General features: G+C 38.5%; 1 protein-coding gene and 1 long non-coding RNA gene across 3 annotated transcripts in view; both read left to right on the top strand.

The window, feature by feature from the left end:
- The window catches only part of LOC107085905, a 2,941-nt gene extending 581 nt beyond the window's left edge, over positions 1-2,360 (top strand). Inside the window, exon 3 of the long non-coding RNA XR_001481280.1 lies at positions 2,082-2,360. This is a non-coding gene — a long non-coding RNA (uncharacterized LOC107085905). The remainder of the gene's footprint in view (positions 1-2,081) is intronic.
- An 843-nt stretch (positions 2,361-3,203) lies between these two features.
- The window catches only part of LOC107085903 (zinc finger protein 37 homolog), a 25,045-nt gene continuing 20,793 nt past the window's right edge, over positions 3,204-7,455 (top strand). The window contains exon 1 of one of the 2 annotated variants that reach the window (XM_015376541.1): positions 3,204-3,214. The gene's annotated coding sequence lies outside the window, so the exon portion shown is untranslated. The remainder of the gene's footprint in view (positions 3,215-7,455) is intronic. The other variant, XM_015376542.1, reaches the window with a different exon arrangement.

The following is a 7,455-nucleotide window of genomic DNA, read 5'->3' as shown; positions in this document are numbered from 1 at the left end:
AAAAAGCAAATAACTTAGGAACTGTAAGCCCAAATTACATGTGTGATACATTATTTGAAAGCGAACACCTTCTAGTTTCTGAATATATACATGAAAATTGGGTGAGTAAAACACCCAAGCTGCATCAAGCCCAAGCTGCATCAGTTCAAACAAGACTCAAAGTTGTTTTTTTTAATTTTCCACAATAATAGGTATTTTTTAAACAGTGGTAATAAAGACATGCTTGCTTGTTGCGGCTGCTTTGTCATGCTACATTTTGACATGCTGCTATGTCTGTGTTAATTGTGTTTTGCTGCTCATTATGTCCATAAATTAACTAGGTGGTTTTATTATGGAGAATCCAAGCTTAGCAACAATTACTAACATGTCTTTATAGGTGAACATTTTACTAGTGTAATTTTCATGCATTCTGAGTTATTATTTGTAAATACTTTAAAAGGATGGGTTTTGAGAGGTTAACACGACCAAAAACAGTAGCTGGTGCTTTATTAAAGCTGTAGCGATTAACTTTTTTCATTGTATCAGTATGATTTTATTTATAATTAGATACATTATTTCTTTGTATTGATTTATTAAGTTGAATTACATGTACTAAAATATTAAAAAAGATACAGAAATCCCAGAGAAACCCACCTGTTCAAATAATAATAAATAGATAATTAATTAATGAATAATAGACTTTTTGGGATCCTCCTTATCTTCTAGACCTCAATCTATTCAAGGCTTTTTTCCCCTCCTCAGTTAGACAGTTTTAATGCATTTGTTCATAATCACTTAATCTTTGAACTTTTCCAAACTGCAAACTTCAGATGTTCCCTCTTATCTGAAAACTTTGAAATATTTTCCTCAGATTGAGCCTATTGTTGTTTTTCTCCTAAAGTTTTTGTCAGATCTACAATCAGCTGAAGGTGACACACCTTCTTCTAACCAGTGGTGTCAAAAGTACCGGCATTTGTTACTCATACATGTAGGTAGAAGTATAGATACTGCAGTTTAAAAAACACAGTTTAAAAGTTGAAGTATCAACTTGACCTCTTTACTCAAGTAAAAGGGAAAAGGAATGTGCTTCAAAAACTACTTAAAGAATAAAAGTATAAAGTAACCTTTAAAAAAAACAGCCAGATGCCTCTCTATGAACTGAAAGTTAATTTTTTTTGACTATTTCGAAAAAAAATCTTTGAGATAGGGCCAAGGATTTTTGGATTTTTGCCTCTGTTAAACCTTTGGCATTAGAACATTCAAGCTTTTGACTGCATTTGGGTCCTGTCAAACCTCTACCCCCACTGCGACAGTACAAACCAGCAAAGAGTGACTGAACAGGGGGAGATTAAATGGGAGAGAGAAACGCAGACCAGACAAATTAGCAGATTGGGAGCAGGTGTGAACAGAGGCAAGAAGGGAGGGAAAAGGAGACTGACACAAGAGGGCAAGCAGGAAATATCCAAGAACTCAAATACAATCAGAAATACATAGAACACAAGAATCAAAATAACACCAATAAAACTTGAACAAAACCATGACACCAATACGCTCTCGCCTGTGTCTGACCTTTCAGACAGTTCAACATCTTTTTCTGAATCCGACATTGTAGCATGGCATAGACAATTCATGTTTGCAGTTTGAAGAACACTTCTGATGATTTTCTTTGGCATCAGCACGAATTTGACGAATAGCTAACCAATGAGTGTTTGCGTTATATGACTCATCCAATTACACTAGTTTTCACTAGAGATGGATGGCGCCAATGATCTTTAAAAATGTAAGAATTAGAAAGTACAGATAATTGTGTGAAAATGTAATGAGTAGAAGTCAGAAGTAGGAAGAAAAATAAGTAATGGAGTAAAGTATAGATACCTAACAGTGTACTTAAGTACAAAAACGAAGTATTTGTACTTCGTAACTTGAAACCTCTACTTCTAGCAGCGGTGTTTCTCTGAGAATCTCTTCCTCCATTATTTTGCATTACACCAGCTGCCTCTGATGTTAATCAAAATTTACAAACACCCTGCAGACCTTCAGTGAGCTAGAGTCTCCTCACTGAAGCATTTCTAAAAGTTTATTTTCTGTTTTTATTTTCTCAGGCTGCATCATGTCAACTAATCTAGTTTTAAGTACCTATGATGTCCTGTGGCAAGACAACCAGGATGTTGCCGAGCAGTCCCTTAAGCAGCCATTTCTGCAGCACATGCAGTCTGGGGACCTGCAGGCTGATGACTATATGAAGTTCATGATCCAGGACATCAACTACTTGGTGAAGGTCACAGAGATGCTGGAGGAGATGTCTAAGAGAAACATGGAAAATGACATCTATTTGTTCATGGTGGACAGATACAAGAGCTACAAGAAATATGCAGACGCAACACTTGATGAGTTCCACCTCGGTGTAAGAAATATTATTTTGTTGAATTTTTTCCATCAAAGGTCATAAATGTGGGAGTCGAGATCGCCAGTGCTGTCAGGCTCATTTTGTGTTGTTCAACTTGGGCATAATCAGATCTTGATGAGGGCTGATTGCTCCAGTTTAACATTTGGTTAAAACATTTCATTAGTAAAGAATACACTCCTTTTAAACCATAAGTTTACTCTGATTTATGTATATTTTTGCACATTTTCAAGAACATATGCATCCACAGTACTTTTTAGGGCCAGATAAATTGCAAAAACGGGCTAGATTGGGCTGTCCCGCCGTCAGTTGGACTTAACTCACAAATAAAAAACTTTGTTTGAAAAGATTTCTCTGTCTCGTCTCATTGACATCTTCTTATGCAATGAGAAGAATCCATCCCCACACACACTTACATGGATCTGGGAACATGGACAGAAAAAAAACTAGAAATAACCCGAAATAATTGTTTTAAATTAAGTTAAAAACTTTTTTACACCTTCTAATGCAGCTTATCTCATCCTCAGCATGTTCTCTTTTGTATTCCCTAGAGTGTGCCGGACGTCAAACCAATCCCTGCCATGGCCAAATATCTGTCTGACTACCGTACCATCATGAATGAGGAAGAACCCATTTTATTCGCTGTGGCTCTTCTTCCCTGTGAGCGGCTCCGGATGTGGCTCGCCAAACAACTGAAGGAAAGCAAGAGCAACGCCTACTACACCTGGAAATTAGACAACATGTACGGCCACCCAGAAAAGCATTTCAGAAAGCTTCTTGATGACCACCTTAACACCACTGAGCTGATCCAAAAGGCCAATGTGATCTTCCGTCAGCAGATGCAGAACGAGGAGAACTTCTTTAGGGCCTCTCTGCCTCCCCCACCAATAAAAAAATGAGACCAGCAGCCTGTTTGCTCCTGGCACATAAGAGAGATTAATCTCCTTTGCTGAAGAGCATGCACATATCATGTTTATGCAGTTTTTATTAACGGTCAGCTTTGTTAAGGAAGACCTAATAAACACTTTTTGACTCTGTTTGTGTTTTTTTTAAATAAAGTTTAGTTACACTGATGATAAAGAACAAGGTAACATTTCCAGGAGGTAGAACATCTGCCCTGTTTTCCACCTCAGCTCCTCCTGGAGGTTCTGAAAAATTCCTATTCACTCCAAGAGTTCAGGGTACCCTGGATTCTGCAGTGGGAGGAAATAATTCATCCACTGATTTACTTAGATGATAAAACTGATGGAGATCATGAACACACTATATTGCGGAAACTTCAGGAAACAATAAAGCTGCTGAGAAGCTATAGTCGGCCGTTCCTTGTCAGACGCACTGTTTCAAAAAAGAAAGCCGGTGAGATCAATTTGGTGCTGATGTGAACTTTATTCNTAAATACATGACATGGAGATGACTTGTTGACTCCACATTGCCCATGTCTGCCTCATACTACTGTGGTGTGTTGCCAAAATTTCTCTTAAGTGAGGAATTGTTAATCTTTGAGACATGCAGTCATTGCTTTGTACAGTACTTGTCATTCAAAAACATTGTCACTAGTTGCAGGTTAAGCTTATGTCTGTGCCTGTGAAAAACATTCATACAAATACAATATTATGTAATAACCAATATGTTTTCAAGGACCACCCAACTCTTCCTTCAGCATGAAGATGTGCACAGTACTCCGCTGTCGATTTGGCATATCTGCATTGAAATCACATTTAGAGAGATTCTTCAAAATCTTTATAAAGACCTGTAAAAGCAAAACATGAAGAGCATGTGCACAGATTTTAGAGTGCACAACATTTGAAAAAAAAAATGTAACTACATCCATGTCCATCTACATAGACTTTAGCAGAACACTTGTACCAGGCAAAATAGACCCAAGTCAGCATTCCACAGTGGGCAAAATTAACAACCAAATGTCCTTAGCTTACCATAAAATGCTTTCTTACTTAAATCCACAGTTTAATACACAGTTTAACACAAAGCAGCTAGCAAGCTGGATATGTGGCGTGCTAACATTGTTTTGCTTGTTCTTTCTCATTTTTTTTCTGTTCTTCCAGAAGCAGTCTTCTTTCCTTTTTCTTTTCTGGAATCTGCTTAAGTACTTGCTAACACATTGTACATTATGGTTATGGTTTAATCTATGCTCTGGTTTTAGTCTAACGTGATGTGACAACTTGCACGCTGCATGCATGTTATGTACGTAATTTGTTCAGTCAGTTCATCATAACCCATAATTCCAAGTCGTAGTGTAAAAAATAAAATACTCAAATACATTCTTCTTTTAAGATCATTATTGCGGTTTGAAACATATTATATGAGTGTATTTTTTTTTTACCAACCTTCTAATGAACTATAAACAGTTATTAACATAGTAATTAAAAGTACCACTGTCCGCATTGCTATTGGTGTTAAACGGCTCACCATCTTGTTGAAATCTGGCATGTGTTGAGTGGTAAATACGGTCAGGTGCGATCTGTCCCTCCATGATCAGGTGGGTTTAAGAGGAATTTTCTGCACCATTACATCTGCAAAGAGATGTCCTATTCTACAATTGTGTAGGGGGCCAACCAGGTGTCAGTGATGGGGCCCCTAAGAGATAATGGGCCAGTAAACAACTGCTGTCTCTGTAACCCTCTTAGCGATAGTTACGCCATTGTTTCCAGGAGATAGTATATCTGCCCTGTTTTCCACCTCAGCACCTCCAGGAGGTTCTGAAAAGATTCATATTCACAACAAGAGTTCAGGGTAACAGGGCTGCTCAGTGGAGCAGTGGGTAGCAAGAAGGTTTTGGGTTCGATTCCCGGCCCAGGGTCTTTCTGCATGGAGTTTGCATGTTCTCCCTGAGCATGTGTGGGTTCTCTCCGGGTACTCTGGCTTCCTCCCGCAGTCCAAAAACATGACTGTTAACATAGCCAATTAACCTAACAGTCAATTGACTTCTCTTAAGTAAAAAAAAAGTGTGAGTGACTGTGTGTGTGAATGGTTGTTTGTCCTGTGTTGCCCTGCGATGGACTGGCGACCTGTCCAGGGTGTATCCTGAGCTGGAGATAGGCACCAGCTTGCGACCCCACTTGGGATAAGCGTGTTAGAAAATGGATGACGGATGAGTTCAGGGTAACCTAGATTCTGCAGTGGGAGGAATTTATTCATCCGCTGATTTACTTGGATGATAAAACTGATGGAGATCATTAACACACCATATTGCAGAAACTTCAGGAAACAATAAAGCTGCTGAGAGGCTGAAGTCGGCCGTTCCTTGTCTGACGCGCTGGTTCAAAAAAGGAAGCTGGTGAGATCAATTTGGTGCTGATGTGAACTTTATTCACGTAAAACGTATAAACAACTTAGGATGACGTATCCAAAATATAGCTTGTCAAACGTAGATTACAGCAATTTTATTGCGGTCAACAAAAAATACAGCTGCCCACTCATCCACTCTCTACCAGTGACACTCTAACAGATGAGTAATATGGCCAATTACAAAACTCCTCCCAAATTCCGTTTTTCAGGGGGATGGGATGTTGTACTTCATATGGGCCCACCCAGATAATGTTGCTTACGGGCCTATTGTTGTGTCTTTACGCCATTGTGTGAATCCGTAGCCAAAACTGTTCCGGCCTCAAAGGACCTAGCCTAGCTAGACCGGGTCCTTCGAGGACCACATTTAGGACCACAGAGTGAGAGTGTCCTGGGTCACATTTGAAACAATCGAATTTGTGTTGTTCAAACTGTCATGAAATGCTCAGATTCAGGTTGCATATTGACAAAAAATAAATACGCATTTGGGTCATTTAAGGCTGTAGTGTGAACGTAGCCTATGAAAAGCCATTATCACTGGAGCTCAAGTTCGATGAGTCTCCGTGACAACAGGCCAAAGGTGATATATCACACCAGCGGAACTAGAGATTTTAATACATACTTATATCAAATATACAGAGCAACAGCCTTACAGCTGCAAAGGAGAGATAAATGATGTAGGGATTGAGTTTGAGTTAATACATAAATTTAGGTGCAAACTGCATGGAAGGCTATTTGAATATTTATCAAAAGCACTCTCCCCTCTATTTTCCTATTTGAAGATCACTTAAATAGGATTTTTCCTGGTCAAAATAACATTCCTATTCAGAACTGTACTGATGGAACTCATAGATTACATTTTTGCAGAAAATGAACTTCAGAATTTCAAACAAATGTATTAGTAACAATACATTTTCATATCCCTAGAAATGTTTACACATTTTAAGTAGCTGTTTTCATATTTATCTGCATGACTAAATATATATTTTCTGATATCTGAAAAACGTTTTTGCAGCGCTTGGCTGTTTAATTGAATACAACCTTTAAAGTTTCTTAAAGGTTGCTTGTCTTCTGAAATCTTTCACCTGCCTACATTATCAACCTCAAATTTCTCTTTTATTTGTGCTTCTTCTTCCTCCATCCTACAGGCTTCAGCTTTAATCTTCAGCTTCTAGTCTCAGAAACTTTACTTGATGCAATTGTTCATCTGTGATTTCCAGATTTTCTTCAGCTGTAAAAATCTTAGCGGCAGCTTCTTGTCTGTTCACAGATATTGCATTGCAATACAATATCTGCAATGAAATGCTGTTTATTATAAGGTAGTTTATACCTTAATGATCGCGGAAGCAACATTGAGAAGGGTGCAAGAAAATTTCAAATAAAAAGGCATACATACTGGTTAACAAAGTTAATGTAATAAAATATAAAACTTGAGGTAAAAGAAAAGAAAAAGACAAGGGACAGATCACAGCAGTGATATGTACAGTTGTGGTTGATATATAGAGATGTTATTGCACATAGTTATTAGGAATGGAACGGTTTATGAAAACCATCCGAACCGTTCGGTTCGACTGTCTCGGTTCGGTTCGCGTGTGTTGCGTTCGGTTCATGCGCTGCTCCATTTTCTCATAGGCGAAGCGTTTACACTCCAGAGCAGAAGGTGGCGGTACTGCGACCAAAGCCAACCACCAGTAGTAAACAAGAAGAAGAAGAAGCGAAGCAGCAGCAGAAAAAAATCAGTTGTTGTGGAGAATTGTGTGGGTATGGCG

This window comes from Cyprinodon variegatus, unplaced genomic scaffold (genome assembly GCF_000732505.1).
Source record: "Cyprinodon variegatus isolate N-32 unplaced genomic scaffold, C_variegatus-1.0 Scaffold136, whole genome shotgun sequence".
Classification (NCBI taxonomy): domain Eukaryota; kingdom Metazoa; phylum Chordata; class Actinopteri; order Cyprinodontiformes; family Cyprinodontidae; genus Cyprinodon; species Cyprinodon variegatus.
Note: the sequence above shows the minus strand (reverse complement) of the source record. Positions and strands in the feature narration are given on the sequence as shown.